We start from the raw sequence: 22,309 nt of genomic DNA, 5'->3' as shown, positions 1-22,309 counted from the left end.
CAAGATAATATTTTGTTGGTAGTAGAAGATCTAATGAATAAAAGAAGATTGGAGAAGGAATAGACCTTCTAGTAAGAAGAGAGAAAGATGGTAAGAAAATATTTAAATGTTGGACTTGCTATGAATTTGGTCATTATGCATCCAACTGTCCTAAAATAGAAAAAAATTATAAGGGAAAGTTTAAGCCTAGAAGACATAAATATAGAAATTTTTTGTATGCTAATGAGGATGAAGAATTTTATGAAAGAGGTCAAAGTGAAAGTGATGATGAATTAGGATTTATGGCTATCAAGGAAGATGATTTGGATAGAGAAATTATAGAAGAAGTAGCTTTAGTTTTCCATGTTGAAAAGAAGTTAGATTGGATACTTGACAATGGTTGTTCACATCACATGATTGGTGATATGAATAAATTTGTTAAATTTAGAAACTATGATGGAGGTTTTGTTAGGGTTGGTAACAATACAACCTATCATATTAGAGGGATTGGATCCATCACTTTAGATGGAAGGAGTAATACTGACAATGTTTATTTTGTTAATGGTTTTAAACATAATTTTTTGAGTGTTGGACGATTAGTGGATAGGGGATATCAAATGTAGTTCATAGAGAAGACTTGCATTATTAAGGATAATGATGGTAAGATCCAGAGGTAATGTATTTTAGATGAATCCTATTGAAATCACATGTTTGTCTAAAAATGTTGATAATAGTTGGTTATGGCATAGGAGATGTTTTAATATAAAATTTGACAATACTATCAAGGTTAGTAGCATGTTTTTAGTTAGAGACTTGTCTAAGATAACAAAGCTTACTAATGTTGTGTGCAAAGAATGTATTTTGGTTAAGCAAAAGAAAGTGCCTTTTCCTAGAAAGAAGTTCACTACAACAAAGGTGTTGGAGATCATTCACACAGATCTAAGTGGTTCTTTAAGAACAAGATGATCCTATGATGAAAGTTACTTTATAATTTTTGTTGATGATTTCACTAGAATGATGTGGGTAGCATTTCTTAAATAGAAATATGAAGCTTTTGAGAAGTTTAAGATATTTTAAAATAGAGTAAAAAATGAATCTAGTGTTTAGATAAAGTTTTTAAGATTAGATAGAGGAGGATAATTTACCTAGAAAGAGTTTAACATCTTTTGTGAAGAAAATGGAATTAAAAGACAACTATCTACACCTAGAACACCTGAGCAAAATGGGATTGTTGAGAGGAGAAATAAATCAATAGCAAGAGTAGCTAGAGTGATGATATTTGAGAATGATGTCTCAAAGACATTCTGGAGAGAAGTAGTTAACACAGTGATGTACACTTTGACTAGAGTGCAGATCAGACAAGGTATATGTAAGACACCTTATGAGTTATGGTTTTTTTATTCACCATCAGTCAAATATTTAAGAATATTTGGGAGAAAATATTACATAACAAGAGATGATGACATTGGTAAGCTTGATCCTAGAAGTGATGAAGGTATGCTTCTTGACTACTCATTAAAGAGAAAGGTATAATGATGTTTCAAGTATAGAACTAAGATAATAGTTGAATGCACAATTGTAAGAATGGATGAAAATTTTTGTACTAAAGAAAGTATAGCATATTATTAGTTTTATGAAGAAGAATATAATTCTTGAATTGTTAGATAGAATGCTAAAGTTTTATTTTTGACTAACAATGACTTGCAAAATGATGTACTATCTATTTAGATTAGAGAAGAGAAAAATTCTAAACCTAGCGATGAGACAAGAGTTGAGATGTCAACTCCTACATCTAATAGAAATATGACAAAGAATCACCCTTCAAAGTAGATAATTGGAAGAAACAATAAAGAGATGATGACAAGGAATAGAGTGAATAAGGAATTGTCTTTGATTTCTCAAGTGGAACCTAAAAGAGAAGATGAAGCTTGTAAGGATGATCATTAGATTAAAGTAATTAAAGAATAATTACATCATATTGAGAACAATGAGACATTGGAGTTAGTTCTTAGATCTAAAGATAAGAATGTGATAGGAACCAAGTGGGTATTTGGGAATAAAATGAATGAACAAGGAGAAGCTGTGGGAAACAAGGATAGACTTGTTTGCAAAGGTTACTCATAGAAAAAAGGTGTAGATTAAGAGGAAACATACACACCTATAGCTAGAATGGATGTCAAGATGGATGTCAAGTTAGCTTTTTTGAATGTAGAACTTAAAGAAGAAGTCTACATTGAGTAGCTTGGTGGATTCCCTCTAACAAAAGAAAAAGAGTTGGCATGCAAATTGAGGAAATCATTGTATGGTCTAAATCAAGCACCTAGAACCTGGTATACAAGGTTGTACATGTATTTGAAAAAGATTGGATTTGTAAAAGATACAATAGGTGGTAATTTGTATTTGAGAAAAGATGATAATTGTTTGTTTATCATTTTAATATTTGTGGATGACATAATATTTGGAGGAAGTGATAAATAAAGTGATAAGTTTGTTGAAGAGATAAAAAATGAGTTTGTAATGAGCATGATAGGAGAGACAAATATCCTACTAAGATTTCAAATTGTACAAAACAAAGATGGATATTCATTTCACATGAAAAAAATATAAAATAATTGTTGAAAATATTTGGATTAGAGAGTTGCAAACTTTTTGGCACACCTATGATGACTAGTCATAATTTATCTAGCAAAGATGAGACACCTAGAGTTGAGTAGAAGAAGTATAGATCTATGATTGAAGGATTGCAATATATGACTCACACTAGACTAGATATAGAAAATGTAGTTGGGATTGTAGATAGAATTTAAGATGACCCTAAAGAGTATCATTATCTAGTAGTGAAGAGGATATTCATATATTTCAAAGGAACATTTGATTATGGGATTTGGTATGACAAATCAAGTGATTTCACTTTATGCACATATAATGATATAGATTGGGCAAGAAATATGGATGAAAAAATGACCACCTATCATGTAGCATTCTTTCTTGGAAGAAGATTGGATTCTTGGCTAGGCATGTAAAAAGATGTTATTTCTTAGAGTACAGCTAAGGTAGAGTATGTTGCAACAAAAAATAATTGTTATCAAGTTATGCGGATGAAGAAAATGTTGAAGGATATTGGGATTGAGTTTACAAAACCTATTATCATTTACTATGATAACCCAAGTACAATGAGTATATCAAAGAATCTTGTATTGTATTCTAAGACAAAACATATATCTATGAAGTATCATGTTTTGAGAGAGAAGGTAAAAAAAAAAAGGAGATAATATTTGAGTATGTAAGTACTAAAGATCAGATTATAGATATCTTTATGAAGCCATTGTCTAAAGATAATTTTGTGTAACTAAAAGGTATGCTTGGGGTTATGCCCTAGCCTACTTCTAAGTAGATGATACATAATTTGCATTAGTTGAGTGGTACAAAGCACTAAGGTTAGACTAAACTCAATGTTGATTCTTCCTTTATCAAGGAGTATCTAGTATGTACTAACTATTGAAATATTGGAAAGATAGGAAGATTGGTTTGATGATGATATCTTACATTCATGACTAATTTTTTTATTGATGTCAACGTAGCATGTTTGATGTCTTCTGTGGTATCTAATAGAAGAACAATGGAAAGATTAAGTTGGTACGGATGGCTAATTGAGCATGATAACCACCTGAGGTTATTGGAGATACTTCTACATATCTAGTATATGCAATTAACATTGAAATAGAAAGGAAAATTCTAGAAGAAGTTATGTAATTTTTTGTGATGTATGTTCTAAGATAGAGTTTACAAAGGTATGTTTTGTAAACTTTTTATATCTTCTAGTAGAGTTGATATCTTAAGGACATGAAGAATACATGTTGAGGATGATGTGGCTAAGCTTTCTCATAATAATATTTCATATCTAGAAATCTATTCAAGTTAAAAAGCAAAAGATTAAGGTTATTGGTAAGTGTAACATGTTCTTAGTGAGCTCCTATAATAATTAATTAAGAAGGACTAAAACCTAACTTAGGCAATTTTTTTATGGACTTGGTATAAAGAAAGGACATTTTCCTTTATCATGAGAAGTGTTGATATGATTGAATGATCGATGATAAGTAGCAAAGAATGTGAAGTTGAGTGCAGAGCAATGAGGAAGCAAAGGAAAGTTCATTGCTAAGGTTTTTCTAAGAGATTTGAGGTTTGATATTTGGATCTGGGGTTCATAACCTAGTGTACAAGGTCTGATAGTAATTGGTCTAGTTGAAAGGATAGAGGAAAGAATAGAGGAAACAAGATGATATCAATAAATAGCTTGTTTGAGCACTGAGATCTTCTTGTAGTTAAAATTGCATGTTTGGGTAGTGGGTTCTTCTTGCATACATTGTACCTAAACTCCTAACAAAGTTGGCACAACTCCTAATAGGGTTGGATTCTCTTAACAAGGATTTGAAGTCTCCTAATAGGGACTAATTGTACTAAATGTTATAACAAACTCCTATTAGGGTCCATCCTCTAACAAGGAATATTTATATTAGTACATCATCTTTTGGGCATCATTCCAATAAGAGTTTTCCCTCTGATCAAGTATTTCCCTAGTCAATAGATATGGTGCAATTGTTTATTTGCATCTTTTTATGGTTTTTGTTTATTTTGGTTGAATTCTTAAGTTTGTTTAAAGAAGATAAGTTTTATAATTATTGGATAATTGATTCACTCCCCCCCTCTTAGATATCTTGGTGGAATATTGTTTCTAAAAATTGATATTAGAGCATTAGGTCCTTGAAGATAAAGTTTAACAACTTTGGGAGATCATGGTGAAAGAAGATAGTCCTAAGTTAGATAATGGAAATTTTGACATAGAAGATAGAAACTCTTTGTGAGTTATCCAAAGAAGAAATGAAGATCAAACAAGGTATTGATCTTGTTATAAGAAGTGAAAAAGAAGGTATGGAAATTTTTTCTGGTTGGATAAACAATGAGTTTGGTCATTATGCATCTACATGCCCTAAGAGAAAAGGAAATCTAGAAAGAGTTTTCTTTTTGATGAAGATGAAGAACTTAAAGTAGGTATGGAAAGATTCTTGAAAGATTGTGATAATGAGCTTGAATTGGTTAAAGAAAAGCAAGTATTAAAAGAAATGGCTTCGGTAACTATTGTTGATCCAGAGGCTAACCATGAAAATGTGGAAGCTATCATTAACAATGATTTGCAAAATGAAGGAGGGAAAAAGTAGAAATAAAGAATTGGAACCTTTAGTAGAGCTAAGAGTTGAGATAACAACTCCTACTTCATGAAAGAACATGATAAAGAATTTCCCATCTGAATAGATCATCAAAAGCAAAGAAAAATGTGTGATGACAAGAAGTATAGTTAATGGAGAACTATGCTTGATATCTCAAGTTGAGCCAAAGAATGTAGATGAAGCATGTAAAGATGACTATTGGAAGCAAGCTATGAAAGATGAATTGGATCAGATAGTAAATAATGAGACATGGGAATATGTCCCCAGACCAAAAGATAAGAATGTGATAGGAACTACATGGGTATTTAGGAACCAGATGAATGAGCAAGGAGAACTTGTAAGAAACAAAGCAAGACTAGTATGTAAAGGTCACTCACAACAAGAAGGAATTGACTATGAGGAGACTTATGCCCCAACGGATAAAATAGAAGTAGTAAGATTATTCTTAGCCTATGCTACACAAAATAAATTTGAAGTGTATTAGATAAATGTCAAGTCAACATTTATGAATGGAGAACTTGAAGAAGAGGTATACATTGAGTAGCTTGAAGGATGCCCTTTGATAGATGACAAGGACATAGTATATAGACTCAGGAAAGCACTATATGGATTGAAACAAGCACCCAAAACTTGGTATATAAGGTTGGACAAGAACTTGAAAAAGCTTAGATATAGAAAAGGTCTGGTAGATAGTAATCTATATTGGAAAGAAGCTAATGATGGTTTGATGATCTTGGTAATTTTTGTTGATGATATCATATTTGGAGGAAATGATGAAGAAAGTATGAAGTTTACAGAAGAAATAAAGAATGAATTTGAAATGAGTATGATAGGAGAGATGAAATGTTTCCTAAGATTGTAGATAGTATAGAATAAACAAGGAATCTCTATTTCTTAGACTAGGTACTTAAGGATTTACTGAAACATTTTGGTTTGGAAATATATAAACATATTGGAACACCTATGGTAATTGGACACAAGTTATCTACTAAGGATGAGACAACTACTATTTAGTAGAAGAAGTATAGATCTATGATTGGAGGTTTGCAATATCTAAATCACATAAGGATGGATATAGAAAATGTAGTTGGAATTGTTGCAAGATTCTAGGCTGATCCTAGAGAAGTACATTATGTAGCACTGAAAAGGATATTTAGATATCTAAAAGGAACTTTATAATTTGGATTATGGTATGAGAGATGTAATGATTTTACTCTAAGTACTTATACTAATGTAGATTGGGTAGGTAGTATGGATGAAAAAAATAACACTAGTGGAGGAGCTTTCTTTCTTGGATGCAGATTGGTTTCTTGAATAAGCAAGAAGTAGGATTGTACATCTCAAAGTACAATAAAAGAAAAGTATGTCGTAGCATCAAATAATTGCAATCAAGTTATCTGAATGAAGTAGATACTGAAAGATATAAGGATAGAAATTAGTGAACCTATTGTTGTGACAACATATGCACAATAAATATGTCTAAGAATCTAGTATTACATTCAAGGATGAAGCACATTTCTATTAAGTATCATATGTTGAGAGAAAATTTTGAAGAAAGAATAGATTATAGATATATTCACTAAGCCTCTTCCCAAAGATACTTTTGTGTATTTCTAAGGTATTCTTAGGGTTATGCCCCTTCCTACATTAGAGTAGAAGATGCAAGAGTACATCAATCTAGGGGAATAGAGCACCATTGTTTGTCTAGAGTGGATGTTGATGCTTCCTATATGGGGGAGTATCTATGATGGATAAAGTCATTCATGAATCTTATTGATGTTGTTGTATAGCATCTTTTGATACTCAAGCTGAGTAGGTATCAATTGTTGCAGAGATGTTGGTTGTAGAAACCTTTGACATTAATTTCAATGGGGGAGAAGTATAGCATGAAAAACATTATACTATGGGGCAAAAGTATTGTAGGATAGTATTATACTAAAGGAGAAGTTTGGCATGAATTTTTAATAATAGTTTGGTACTGAGCACATTAAGGTATATCAATGGGGGAGTATGATTGACGCAAAGGATTTGAAGACAAACTGTCTTTTTCTAGTATTCTTAGAACTAGATGTTTTTCATCTATGCTTCCATCAATGCCAAAGGGGGAGATTTCTAGAAGATTGGCAAGATTAGTTTGATGATGATATGTTACATTCATGACTAAGTTTTTCATTGATGTCAACATAACATGTTTGATGTCTTCTATGGTATCTGACAAAAGAACAATGAAAAGATTAAGTTGGTATGGATGGCTAGTTGAGCATGATAACTAATTGAGGTTATGGGAGATACTCCTAAGTATCTAGTAAATGTAGTTAGCATTGAAAGTAGAAAGGAAAAGTCTACAAGAAGTTATGTAAGTTTTGGTTATGTCTGTTCTAAGATAGAGTTTATAGAGGCATGTTCTAGTAAACTTGATATATCTACTAGTAGAATTGATATCTTGAGGATCAAGCTCGAGGACATGAAGAAGATATATTGAGTATGATGTGGCTAAGATTTTTCATCATGATATTGTGTGTACAGAAAGTTATTCAAGTTACAAAGTGGAATATTAAGGATATCATTAAGTGTAACATATTCTTAGTAAGGTCCTAAAATAATTAATTTAGAAGGACAAATAGCCAACTCAGAGAAATTTTTTATGGACTTGGTATACAGGAAGGACATTTTCCTTTATCATGAGAAGTTTTTATATGATTGAATGATTGATTATAACCAATAGAAAATGTGAAGTTGAGAAGATTAGTGCGAAAGTGAAGGAAACTTCATAGCTAAGGTTTTTCTAAGTGATATGAGGTTTCTAACCTAATCTACAAGGTCTAATAGTGATTGGTCTAGTTGACAAGATAGAGGAAATAATAAGATATCAAAGAATTATTTTTTTGAGAAATGATCTCTTCTTGTAGTTGAAATTTCATGTTTGGGAAGTGGGCTTTTCTCACATACATTGTACCACAATTCCTAACAAGGTTAGAATCTCCTAATAGGGATTCAAAGTCTCCTAATAGGGACTCATTGTACTAAATGTTGTAACATACTCTTAGTAGGGTCCATCCTCTAAAATGGAATATTTATATTAGTACAACATCTTGTGAGCATCATTCCCACCAAGGTTTTCCCTTTGATCAATGGTTTCCCTAGTCAAAATATCTAATGTAATTGTCTATGTGCATCTTTGAATGGTTGTTGTTAACTTTGGTTGAATGATTAAGGTGTTTAAAGAAAATAGGTGTTTTAATTATTGGATAACCAATTCACCCCACCCCCCCCCCCCAGTTATCTTGGTGGACTATTGTTTCTAACACTAAGTCATTGAGGACTCTTAGTGTTTGGTATTTTGGGTTTGGTATTAAATTGTGTCTTTGGACACTTGACCTGATTGTAGAGTTCAAGAACTAGTTATAACAATTGTTATGTAGAAATTGGTAGTTATTTTATATTTTTTTGGAGGGCTTTGAAATTGATGTCAATTGAGGAGAATATATGCATGAAAAATATCTCCTAAGAAATGGGGAAGAAGAACTCATAAGTATGTATGAGAAAGAGATATCTTTTTAGGGAAATCTATAATGATTCATATAAAAGAAGCATGAATATCTACTTGATGTGCATCTAATGTATTGTGAGGCTTTTGTGTGAGGTAAACTATTGATACTTTTCAAGAGATTTGCATCTATTATGTTGAGGTCATTTAGTGTGTGAACAACTAATGCCAGTTCTAGAAACCAGAGGATTTCAGATTGATGAAGAGGATTTGTGAAGATAGTAGTAACTATAGTATAGTATAGTTTGGTATTCTTGTAACATAGATGTTTTTCATCTATATTTCCATCAATGCCAAAGGGGGAGATTATTAGAATGAGTGCTGATAACAATACTTTGGGGGAGTTTCCTAAGCATTGGAGATTATTGATATGTTGCAATCATGACTGTGTTTATCACTGATGTCAACATAGCATGATTTTTATAGAGATTGGGAGAATAGCAGTTAGAGATCTTATTAGTATAAACAATGGTTGATTTTTTAGTGATGTGTAGTAAAGGACATGTTCCAAATTATGTCTTGATGATGTGGTTAAGTGCATAGAGTCTAAGTTGATGACATATGACACTTTTACCTAATGGATTGAGAGTAGTGCATAAATAGAGTATTGGTAAATAGTGTTAGGATGTTTAATTGATATCTTTCATCTAAGATGTAATGAAGAAGAGCATAGTCACATAGAGACAAAGGACAGTTTTATGATGATGTCAACAAGTGTGCAAGCCCTACTATCACACATGTGAATTTTTGTATAGACTATTACCTAATAGATCTATTGTAATTGTAATTTAATTAATTATCTTATTATAGTTGATTGTGAAAGCCTCAAGCCTAGCTCATGGAATTATTATGAAGATATGGTATAAAGGAATTTTTTTTTCTATATTTGTAATTTGTGAATTTACTTGTATCAAGTGGGATGCAAAGTAAATTGCAAAGTGTGAAAAGGAGAAGAATTCTTACTAAATGTGAGTAAGCGATCCAAGAGATTATGGGATGCACAATATGAGATGTAGTTACAAAATTTTAAGGAGCAAAAGTCTGATCAATAGGATAGAGATAGAGGAAGCAAGTAAAATTGGGTTCTAATATCCTACAAGGAATAATACAAAGATCATTTAGATACGGGTTTTATTGGTCTTAACCTTGAAGCTATTTGGGCAGTGGGTTCAACTATCTTACACAACTCCTAACAAGGTTGGGGATCAGCTAACATAGATTCAAAGTCTCCTGATAGGAACTCATATGTACTGAATTTTGTAACAAAATCTTAATAAACAGAGTAAACTTTAAGAAATATGCCTTTAAAAAAAGATATTAAATATTGGTGAATATTTCATTATTTTGAAAAAGAAAAAAGATTTCAATTAGCAAATCTCTCAATTTTTTATTTTAAATATGATTAATATTGGTGATTATTTTCAAATCATAATTTTTCTATATAAAATATTGATGAATCTCAATAATAATAGGAAGTTCATTAATCACCATGGAATATTACAAATTTAAATTGAACATTTATTTTTACCTCCTGGAATATTATGAGGATCATTACATATAGTTTAATTCAATAGTGAAGACTAAATATTGGGAATATATCCCTAAAGTAACAAATAATTATGTAATTATTGTTCAATTCGATTTCATTTCTCTAATAATATATAATATTTAGGTGAATCAAATATAATCATGTGTTGAATATTGTGGTGAATATTTAAGTTTAATTTTTTTAATAAAATAAATTATTGAGCAATTTTAAATATTCAAGAACTAAATTTTATAAATATGTGGTGATTTAGGATGTATCAAATCTTAAATTATTAGCCAAATTATTACTCAAATAATTCTAAAATTAGCCAATTAGAAAATATTAACCACTAAAAAATCCTTGCTAATAGGGTCTATCTTCTAACATGAAATATTTATATTAGTACATCATCTTGTGGATACCATCCCCACCAAGGTTTTCCCTCTAATAAGGGTTTGCCTAGTTAACATATATGTTGTTAATTGTGTATGAGTATATTGTTGTGGTTTTAGTTTATATTACTCATATGGTTAAGCTTGTTTAAGGTTGATGATTATGATAATAGTTGGATAACTGATTCACACCCACTCCCTTAGTTATATTAGTGGACTATATATTCTAACATCCACATCACAATAATCTCCCACTTGGATATTGATCGAACTCCACAATACTAACCTCACACTAAGAGAATGATCATAGCACTACTAATTTTCTAAACCTATATCTACTACTAGAATATCAAACCACCTTATACTCTCTTGATCTTTTATTCTAGTTAGTCTAGAAGACCAACCAAAGTTGAAGAGAAGTTTAGGTTCTCCCTTGTTACTACTTTGGTAAACATATCTGCTAGACTATCAATCTATATGTATCTTCTATGTCTTTAAATATCCATCATCCAAAAATGATCGAATGAAATGCTACAATAACTTTATGTGTTTTGTCTTTGAATGTAGGGCATAATTCTTTCCAAGATGAATGGCACTCTGATTATCTATAAACAAATAAATATCCCTATTTTGGTGTCCAAATTCTTCCATGAAGAACTTAAGCCATATCATCTCCTTGATTTCCACTATAGCAACAACATACTCTACCTTTGTAGTGGATAGAGTATTAACATTTTGCAACTAAGAAAGCCATCTCATTGTTGCCTCACCAACAATAAATACATAACACATAGTACTATTGTTGATATAAATATCTCCTACCAAATCTAAGTCAACATAGCCCTATAAATCAGTAGTTGATCCCTCAAAATGTAAACACTTATGGGATGTTCCTCCCAAATATCTAAGAATCCATTTGACTTCATTCCAATGCTCAATCCCTAGATTACTTGTATATTGATGAATAACTCCAACTACATGTGTAATATATGGCCTCGTATATACCATAAAATACATCAATCTTCCTATAGCTGAAGGATAAGGTACCTTAGATATCTTTTCCTCCTCTTCTTTTGTCTTTGGACACATCTCCTTAGTCAACATCAAATGGCTAGGTAAAGGTGTGCTAGAAGCTTTAGTGTTGTCCATAGAGAAATGTTGCAACACCTTTGCAATATAATCAGCTTGAGATAATGTCAATTTCTCTTTCTTACTATCTTAAAAAATCTTCATACTATTGTGGATTCATAATGCATGAACCATTCCCTTGGAAATGGGGCCCTATAGTAAAAAAAAATTTCTCCTAGACCCCTCGTCTAGGGCCTAGGTCATTGGGGCTCCCCATGGAGTCTATGTCTAGTCTCTATCTCTAATTGAGATGTTTGGCATGTCAAAACTAGTAGAAAATTGAAGATTTTAAGTGTTTAGTGAAAATGAGCACACTAGCGCACTTAGTCCACATGCACACCTATTCTAGGTTTGAAAGTGTGTTAAATGTGCATGTGCACACACATATCTCTTTGGAGATGCACACTAGTATAGATGCATAGGTGCAAACCTTCAAAGGGTGCACACTAGCCGAGGCCTATAAATACTTGCAACCTCTGCACTCTTCTTCATTTCTATCTACTCTTGATCAATTAATGCACCCTTGCACCTCAAAAGGTGTGCTTCAACTTGCACACAACAAAAAATATCCATCGGATAACACCAATGGTGTACAACTGTGCACACCCTTTTTCACACACAAAAACCTAAAAACATAACACTTAAGAAAAACATCTATGAAAGGTGTGCACATGTGCTCCTATCCAAGCTATGCTTGTGCACACTTTTCTTTCCTAAAACTAAATTGAGAACAATAAGGAAAGGTGTACATGTGTGCACCCCCTAAGGTGAACATATGCACACCTTTTCAAAACCTTAAGACAAAACATTAGGATGTGCACATAGACACACCACCAAGGTGTGCATGTGGACACCCTTCTTTACACTTGGAAGAAAAAAAAATTCTAAGTCCCCCTTTAGCACATGTGCATGTGTGCACTCCACTAGGGTGTGCATGTGTGTAGGTGTGCAACTACACATAAATTGACCGACTAGGGGTCATTTAGCATGCCTAACACACCTATCATGGTTCAAAAGGTGGACTAATTTTTAATTTAGTGATATTAGGGGGGATTAAGCTATTTTATCACTATTTTGTTGTTTTAGGTTATGTTTTCTAATAATTAGGGTTTTGTTTTAGGTTATATTTTTAACTCGTTGAACTAATATCTTCCTTTTGTCTAGATAAAATGCATCCTCATAATCCTCACTAAGATTTCTCCAAATCCTATAGTGTTCAAATTTTAAGCTACACCAAAGACATTCCAATTTCGGGATGGAGACTCTAAGATTAGAGACATCTAACTTGGTCATATCAATTAGAATTCATTCCTCACTATTTGCAACAAACCCAAAGAGAGATTGGTAATGGTGTGAACACTTATCAAATAGGGTTAGTTAATGCAGCAACCCATCCTACCATAGTGAAATATTTATAACTCATCATGTCCCTTGCTAAGAACTATGTTATGTAAGAAAAGGTCGTTAAGAGCATCATAGGTGAGATAGCCCTAGACCTTTGACCTTAAAAAATTAAGAAGGTGTTTCATCTCCCTAGATTTGATCAGTATTTACATATGTCCTATGAGGGAGCAAAAAAATGGTATCGATATGATGAAGAGGAAGCCAAAGAGATAATACAATCATAATTTTTTATTGATATAACACTAGTGAACAATAGAGTTGGCAAGGTAGATATGACCCGGGTATACATTAAGGATGATGTGCGATATACCATCATACTTTTAAGTAGAGCCATGGGCCTACTAGTAGGTAGATATATTTAGATTTGGATGGTCCATTTCATTGAAACCATCAAAATAGACAAGATAATAATTTATTGGGCCACGATGCTGAGTGATAACCTAGATGAGTAGCTAGTAGCTATTAAGGCTGGCCCCAAATTCTACATGACATCATATTTTTTGAACTTTTTGGTGGCTAGGACAACTTACTACCTAGTACTTTAGAAGAGGGGAAGCATGCAAGATGCAAATGCTTGGCCCTATGTAGTATATCCTCAAATAGTGAAGAAGAAGCTCTCGAATCAAATCAAATAATACAAGATAGTGAATGGTGGTTTTATATTTGCAGTCATCTAATTCATAGAGGACAACTATGCTAAAAGGATGTCAATAGATCTAACAGCAAGGATCGTGAAGATTGAAACCTACTACATCTAGTTCAAAACATTCAGTTACTTTAGGGTAGGTAGCTCACAAGTGAATCTGTAGAAAGTCCTAAGGTATTCATCAGATAGACTCATTTTGTTAAAGATTGCAAGGTAACTCACATCTGCATATGCCATAGTGAGGAAATAGTAGGAGAAGACATGGGTATAGCCAATCACCATAGGAATATTTGAGGTCAAGTAGAAATAGGATATCAAGATCTTTGATTTAGAATGGGATCAATATCCCTTATAAGACTACAATTCCCCTCGATCTTATTTTGACACCATAAGGAGGGAATAGTATCTGACACAAAAGCAGTTCGTGTATGAGAATGCAATAGGGGATTATTTGATGAATGACATAGATGATGTCTAAATTAGAGATTATTTTAGGATGAATCTATATTTAGTGATGAAAGGCCTCAAAATGAAGATCCCACTCAAGGTTGTCAAGAAAGACACAAAAGATGTCTTAGATCCATTGTACAATAGGGATAAAATATATTATAGACTCATAATGAATGTGGAGATTAGTAGGGATTAGAATGTGAACATCAAAAAAAAAGCCATCAATATAGTAAAACTAATGAGGGAATGTATAAAGAAACCATTCAAAGTTGATCTAGTTCCATAGGTTTTTCCTCTACAAGCCACAACATGACCTATCAAAGGAAAAGTTGTAAAGGTCACAATACCAAATTTTTGGGCTTAGTCCCTAGTAAGGTTGGAAATGTTTCATCAACATGAGTAGGAAGTTGAGTATTTTGAGGTAGATAGAAAAGGGAAGAGGAAAAGAAAGGCTAAGTATAACATTGATAAATCTCAATAACTTCCATAGCCATAATAGGATTTGGCACAAGTAGAGCCTCAAGATGAGCAGGAAGCTCAAGTCCAAGAGATTGAGTAGGTGCCCTCACTAGGAGAGGAATGAGAATAAGAAGAGGAAGAACCCTCCCCTTTCTCTCCCAAGAAGGCTAGTATTGAATCCACTATGGGAGGGGCATGTAGGAGGAAATTGAATAAAAATAATACTCCTCCTCCATAGGTTCTCGAGACTATCCCTAAAGCTAATCTAGAAGAATAAGAGGATGAATAGATGGATTATGTTCCCTTGAGTTAGAGGACTCACTTAGCTATAGCTATGGAAGAAGAGAGAAGTAGAAGCTCCATAATTATGTCACCATCAATTCCCAAAGAACATATTTAGGTTATAACTTTAGAAGATGAGTAGAAATAGTGGATTGTAGAATAGGAGGGCCAATAAAAAATATATCTTTGATATTTCTAATTTTGACTTTATCTTGATAGGCACTGAGATGGTTGGTGATAAAATATGGGATACCCCCATGAGCTAAGCCTTAGGAGAGGATTGGAGTTAATTCCCACCTATACTTCAAGGACCTCTGGGCATACCACTACTATCATTCCAAGATCTATCATTTTTGGACAAAGGCTCAGTCACCTCACTTCCTTCCACTACACAAATAGAGGAACATGTAGTAGAGGAAGACCCCAAATAAATTTCAACCTATGAAGTATTAGAGGAGGGAAAAATACTAGAGGAATCTCAACAAAATCCTTATGATATAGATGCTAAGACTATGGCCACAATTGATACAAAGAATCCAAGTATAGGTCTTTCTCAAAAGGGGAAGACACTAGAAAGGAGTGATAAGGGGAAGGGTCCTATAGTACAAAACCCCTGTGTGGCTAAGTACATGTCTCCCATGGGCACTACACCCCCTAGATGAAGAAGTAGGTTATAGTTTGATAGAAAATGCTACTAGAGTTGAGCGAAGATGAGGGAATGGATGAGCTAGTAAAAGCCATCAAGAAGCTCAAGACACCTATGGATGATACACAACCATTGGCCTTTGTAATGAAGAACCAAGATTATGACTTTCTTGTGCATATTTTCATCCCTCCTCCACATGCTGACACTAAGGACTTGACTCTTTATGACTATCAAATCAAGGAGGTCCTACTAGGAAGGCCCACGGTAGATACCACTAAAGTGTTAATCACTACAGTCATGAAGGAGGTGTTTAGACACATGGAACAAGATTAGTCTACGTTGATATTACTATAGAAGAAAAATGATATTTGGAGAGGCTATCTACATGGAGTAGTAGTCCCTATAGGCTTGGATCATCTAGAGATCATTCTTGTTACAACATTAGAGGGGAAAGAAAAGGGTAGAAAATAGATGGATTCATTTTTGGGTACATGCCAGAAATGGCATGATAATTTTGAGGATAAAGATGTATAGATAATACAAGGTAATTTGAACCTATTGCACCATATTGAGTTTAGCATGGATAAACTAGTGTTGATAGTAAACCAAGATTTTGGTTTAATGGATCAAGTACATAACTAGGGAAAAGACCTTCAAGCACTTCAAGTAATAAAGGGTCAGATGTATTGAACACTCATGGAGGTATACTATACTAAAGGGGATGATAAATTAGATGAGTGGATTGAGATGATAGCCACTAGGAATAAAGTAATGGAGACATTACATGTAAAGATATAGAAGTTGAAACATAAAACTCAAGAGAAGATTTTGAAAGTAGAAAGGTATTACAATGCTACCTGCCTTGAAATTATTGAAGATGAGTCAAAATTCAAACTTAATTTAGTGAAATCACTAGATGCTTCATCAAATGAAAATATTGAACAAGCATTTAAGACAAAAGAAGTATTTTTCAAGCTATAAACTAAACTTGAAGATTTTATAGTGACATGTATAGAAGTTAGAAATTACTAGCTAGTAGTAAAAGATAAGTATGGAGCTTTTGATTTGTCAAAAGTAAGCCAAGTGATTGAGATAATAGAGAAATTTAAGATAAAACATCCAAATTTCACTCTCGTATAAAGGGGTACAAAACACAAAAGCTAGAAATTTAGTTTTGACACTTGGGAAATTTTGCAATTTTGGAACCTGTCATCAAGGTGCACAAGGTGTGCAGGTATTCTTTTCACAAAGGTATGCCGAGAATTTTGAAGAAGTAACTATGCATTGACAGTTACCTACTAATTCCTAATTTAGAGCTTCCATGCACCAAAAACACATTTTGACAACAACTTAACTCCTCAAAATTCCCAGAGAAGGTCAAGCTTCCATTTTTAGAGCTTCTAGTGACTCTCAAATTCTCTTACGAATTCCTTCTTTATCTCATTCATTTATTGTTTAATTCATGTAAAGGCTCATGCAAGAATTAATTGATATAAACAATGGTGGAGACCTACTTAGCACCATTTTGAGAGTAAGTTTCTACATAATTTTTTTTTTTTTATTAGTTTGGAAGCACATGTTTGCATAGAGAGATATCTCACTCTCAACACAAATTGAGGATATGATTTCTTATAAATATAGGGATATAATATCTACTCTAGGAAATTATTTTGATGAAATAATATATGTTATTGGTGCTCTCATTTTAAGTGTAGTTATTCTTGCTAGGGTATATTATTTTTTTGAATGTGTGTTCATGAATTATAATGGAGCCATTGGATTTATTGTGTTGTTATTATTGTGCAATCCTTATGTTGAAAATGCAATAGGGAAAGTAAACTTTGAGGGGGGGGGATGGTGGTGTGGTAAATCAATCCTTCTAAACTTTAACCAAAAATTTATTCACCACAAATCCATCTCATAATTTCCATGTAAACTGAAATGGGTAAATAAATATATATTCATCCATAGTATGAAACAAAATAAGATTCACCACATGTATGACACAAGATATTTGGTTACCTAGAAACCCTCCAATGAGAAGGTAAAATTAGGGTGGGGATGACACCCTCAAATATCCACTACTAAAATAATAAATTATATCCAATGAAGATTATAATACTTGATTATGAAACATGGTCTACCCTTTGAAAGGTCTTTCATATGAAAGGCTTACAAGATTGTAAGATATTACCCAGCTAAAGGATTACAACGCCCTATTAAAAGAGTGCCTAGTAAAATGACTTTAACTTACATTGAAATAAACACCCTATTAAAGAATTTACAACACCCTATTAAGACTACTCTATTAAGATATTTAAACTCATTCACCTATTAGAATATCTCAAGAATTATCCTACATTAGCACTCTACCGCTAGATAAAAGATCACCTTTTTCCTAATGTTTACTTGATCTTCACTAATCAGATGTATCTCTTCTATCCTCTAATTTCTTTCTTTTTTTCTCCTCTAACAGATTCTATAATGTATCTCAATTCAAAACTCCTTAGTCACCTTGAATGCTCTATTTGCACAAGAAAACTTCTCTCTTTTCTCCTTCTACATTCATAAAAAGTTTAGGGTTTTTCCTCCATAGGAAGACTTAGATGACCTAGGGTTAGGTATGAATTAATGATTGTGATTCACCCATTCACCCATATAACTTGGTAGCAAGGTGAACTAAGCCCTCATGGGTAGAAAGATGAGGATCTTTCTTCATCATTACTTCTATAGAGGATAGTTCCTCATGTAGTATCTCCATGTGTAGGATCCGCATGGTCTAGATACTAATCAATGTAGCCCAAATGTTTGCATCTTGAGCATGCAAGACTATCAACTAACCTTTGGAGCTCATCAAATTTTTGAATTTATTTTGACTTTGAGCTAGAGAATTGGGTAGAGTAGTACCTATTAGCTTCATATCTCCTTGCAGAGTGTCAATATGTCATTGCACTTCTTGTGTGAACAAAGTTGTATGACACAACTTGGTATAAAGAGAAGAAATATTCTCTAGTACTTTATTCACACCCTCAATCTTAGTTGCCAACTCAACCTGGTGTAGTGCAATGGCACTAGATATCTATTCATCCACCTTGGTTTGAAATTTCTTCTCAAACTATTCTAATAATTTTACATTGGTATCTAGGTCTTCATCATTAATTTTCTCTACAATATTTTCCAACTTCTCAATGATGGGCTTGGATTCATTTGGTGCAAGGAGGCTAAATGCATCAAGAAATATGACCTTGATGGCATGAAGTGCTTATTTCTACCTATGCTCCCTTCTAAGAAGTTCTTGGTGTTTGTTCTATACTAGATAATCCTACAATATGCTCATCTTCTCTACTATGATTGTTGTAAGATCGCACATTAGTAACTCAATCACTTAGGATGTAACCTTGTTAGCCTTTGATGTGCTAGGACTTGGTCTTGATGCTTGAAATGGTGTAGCTTTAGTACTTGGCCCGTGAAGTGCTTGACTAGGAGTATGAGTGGCAGTATCTAGCAAGGTAACTAGTGTTTTTATTTGTATTACTTCCTCTAACTTCATATTCAAGATTGACTCTTCAGTCATATCCTTCTCCTTCTCTTTGATCTCTTCTCCACCTTGTTTTTTTGGTGTAGGATTAGCTTCCTCACCTATTTGAACTAGTGTCCTTTCTTTATCAATTATTATAATTGTAGGTACCTTGGTGTTGATATGTGAAGGTGTGATGTCCTTCCTATGTTATACTACCATATGCATGTTAGGTTGCACCTTTGTATATTGAGAGTGGACATTGGATAATGCTTGTGGTTTGTCCCCTATGGATTCCTATTCTTCCTTTTCAATCTCATCCACACTCACCAACATAGGATGACTACATAATTGTGCCCCAGTCGTGAAATTAGTCAATATCTTCTACAAATTCTCCTCTATTTAGGGATTGATGTTCTGAATGGTTGTGTCAGACACATCCTTAACCTTTATAATATCTTGTTAAGGATTGGCACTTTGCATTTGTACATTTTGTTATGGTTGTTGCTCTTTTTCAATTGTTCCCTCTATAGTACCTTCCCCATGTACTTCCATCAAAAATTTATCATTTGTTGCTTCAAAACCTCTTCCTCTACTTTGTCTTCACCTACTTCCTTAGGTACTTTCTCAATAGCCTTTTGTGTTGTCAGCCCATAGATCACCTTCCATGTTTGTGTGCTTTTCTATAAAAAAATTTCAATTTTGTTCTCTCAAATGTTAAAATTTTGCTACTTTCAAGAAAATCTTCCCTTGTACTTATTAAGAGCTTTTGTCATTTCAGATTTGTCCAAATCTAGCATCACTCTTGCAAGTGTAGTCTCTCTAATATTTCTCTCTATTGTGAGACTATATTTCCATCTTTTCTTAATGCTATCATGTAGTGCCTATCATGTTTGCAGTCTGTACCTTGTCTATTTTTATTTGAGAGATACTTGATACTCTTATTATATGTATTTGAGAAGACCCAAGGATCAGATGTTATACTTTGATTCAGTACCATAGATACTTTATTGCTATGCTATTCAATTTATCATATTTGCATGTTGATGCTATTTTGAGATGATAGCAAATCTATGAGGATATCTAGTTATATGATTTATTGGACATATTTGTTGATTATGTTATGAGATGAATTTTATGCCATGGTTATTTACTTCATTCATGTATCTTTACACTTTCTTTTAATGTGAGTGATGTAAATGGATTAAATACATATTTTAATACATGTTGGTTAAGCTATGATATTATATGCAATTGCACTTGATCATGTATTTTAGTGTGTAGGAATTATATCCCTAGTAGTGGCAAATGGAGTTAGTGATTTAGCTGCTCATATTTTACCAATGTTGTCCTTGTATGGTCGACGTATCTTTATTTTAACCTTTTGGTGATTAGAAAATTTGAACTCATCTTCATTATGTGATTAGACTAGTGAGCATGTTTGTGCATTTAGAGGTTCATTATGTTGCAAAAGTGTTAAGTGATTTTTCTATGATTTTGAGTTTTTGGGTTTTAAATCTTCTTGGATTTAATTTCTGGCAGCTTTGCCTTAGGTGAATTTTCATTACAAAGAATAACCTATTTTTGTTTGGGTCAATTCGGAGTCAAGCTACTCTAGCTAGCTATTTGTTTTAATTGGCTATTCACTTGAAAATCGAATAAGTATTGAAAAAATGAATTCATTATTCACTTCTCACATTTTAGAAATAGAGATTTGAGAGCTAATTTGGAAATCCTTTTTTGAAGGATTGCTTTTCTATTTTTTCTAGGAGTTGTGAGTGTGGGATTTTTGTGGGATTAGTCTCATTGGATCTAGCTTGGGGAGTTTTTTCTTTGTTATCATTTTTAGTAGTTTTGGCAAAGCATTTATTTTATTTTGCTGGTTTCAATTTTAGCCCCTTTTGCTGTCATGTAGGGCCTTCTTGTTTTATTATTTTTACTCTATTTTAGCTTCCATTTCTTGTAGCAGTATGTTAGGAGGTTGAGAACTATTGTTCCCTATTGGCTTCCCAATTAGATCAATAACTTGTTTTACAAACACAACTCATGGATTGGATATCCAAAGTGAGTAGTTATCTTTATAATAAAGAAGGTTCATTTAATTTGTCAACCTCAGGACATATACTTGAAACAAGTTTGTAAAGTATATACACTATAAAAATCTCTTAAGTTATTCTATCATTGCAAAACATAAACTATAATAGTGCTAAAAATAAATCTAAGTACATAGTAATGGCTACAAGAAACTAGAAGAAAACAACATAGTAGTGGCTACAGGAACTATATATTATCTAATCTATCTATATCTCTATGTAAGTCTACACCTATATCAAATACTTGATTAAAATTTGAATATATAATATTAATGAATCTCTAACAACAATCTAACAAAAATATAACAAGTGTCTCATCATTCCTTTGAACAAGGAAGAGATTTATTACAAAAGTAGTGACTAAGTGTGCTGATTTTCAATTCCACATTTTCAGCAGTCCACTAAAATGCATGTGCTCCTTTATTATTAATAATTATAGCAAATCCTTTCACCAAATTGTGGTCCGCTTTTTCCTATTTGTAGGTCATTTTAAAATATTAATTTCATTAAGAAATGTGGAAGTTATGGCCATTTTACTAAAAGTAGTTTTATGCTGCATGAAAACCTGCCACCTTTTCCTCACTCAACTTTGATCCATGGTGCTCATTAACTATTCCAAACTAACTCAAATGCTCCAATAGGTTTGTGCTGCTTATTTCATCTTTCCAAATCCATAAGACATTATTAATTTCATTAAGAATATAGTAAGATATTCCTATTTTTCTAAAATTGGCTTTTGACTTTTCTTCATTTCCTGCAATTACTGAATGTTGACAAATGTCAACTTGCTTCTTCTTCTTTCCAGGTACATGAATGGCTCAAATAACTCAAAAAAAAAAAAATTTAATCACCTTCAAATTATTATTATTCAGTAATAAAAATTTATCACAATAAATCATCATAATCTAGCATCAACTAGCTACACATACAAATTTTAATCGATAAATCATTTTATCATGGTTAATGTTTCATAAATCAAGTTAATGTATGGAAATGGCTTGAGAATATATTGA

The sequence above is a fragment of the Cupressus sempervirens genome, chromosome 5 (genome assembly GCF_028749045.1).
Source record: "Cupressus sempervirens isolate cs-2001-9-10 chromosome 5, ASM2874904v1, whole genome shotgun sequence".
NCBI lineage: Eukaryota > Viridiplantae > Streptophyta > Pinopsida > Cupressales > Cupressaceae > Cupressus > Cupressus sempervirens.
The sequence above is the reverse complement of the archived record's forward strand: the minus strand, read 5'-3'. Positions refer to the sequence as shown.